The sequence below is a fragment of the Microtus ochrogaster genome, chromosome 7, assembly GCF_000317375.1.
Source record: "Microtus ochrogaster isolate Prairie Vole_2 chromosome 7, MicOch1.0, whole genome shotgun sequence".
Lineage (NCBI taxonomy): Eukaryota > Metazoa > Chordata > Mammalia > Rodentia > Cricetidae > Microtus > Microtus ochrogaster.
The window spans coordinates 78,542,414-78,543,328 of NC_022014.1; positions in this window are offsets into that span (position 1 = coordinate 78,542,414).

A 915-nucleotide genomic window follows, 5' to 3' on the forward strand; every position below is an offset into this window, starting at 1 on the left:
CCAGGGAAAAATAACACTCCACATTCCAAACAACAGATTAAATTCCAACCTGTTTCGCTGTGTTCTAATTATGTCTTACCAAAGGAGCACCGAAGAGCAGTCTCACTACAATACAGGCGATTCTTACTGTATAAGAACTAACATTCAGAACCCCCACCTCAACAGTCAGAAAGTTAAAGCTCCCTGGGACTGAAAGACCTTGTGGATCCCTCCTTGGCTTTCCAGTTTCAAGAAATCAGCAAGGCGTGCATAATATAGGAATTGGTATAAAACCTAAGAAAGCAGGGCTGGTGGCACATGCCTTTAACCCTAGACTAGTACTTGGAGGTGATGGTAGGTAGGTCTTTATGAGTTTATGTGTTCAAGGCCATCATGGTCTTATAGTGAGACCTTGTTTCTAAGACAAAAATACATCCTAAGAAGAAAAAGGTTTTACCTATATTATTATTCGTTTTTGGGAGACGGTTTCTCTGTGTAGCCCTGGATGTAGAGGAAGTCACTCTGTAGGTCAGGATGCCTCGAACTCAGAGATCTGCCTGCCCCTGCCTCCCAGGTGCTGTGATTAAAGCATGCCATGACCACACCACAATGAGTATTACTTATTTTAGGTGTGTTCCCTGCCTATCCCCCATCCCCAGACAGGGTTTCTCTGGGTAACAGCCCCAGCTATCCTGGAACTCTATTTGTAGCCCCGTCTGGCCTTGAACCCACAAAGATCCTGTCTACCTCAAGTGCTGGGATAAAGGGCATGGGCCACCACCACCAGCTGATTTTAGGTTGAGACAAGGCTGTCTTGGAACTCACTGTGTAAACCTGGAACTCAGAGATCTACTTGCCCAGGGATAGGACTAAAGGCATGTACCACTATGCCTGGCCCACTTTTTTTTAAAAAATATTTATTTATTTATTTTGTAC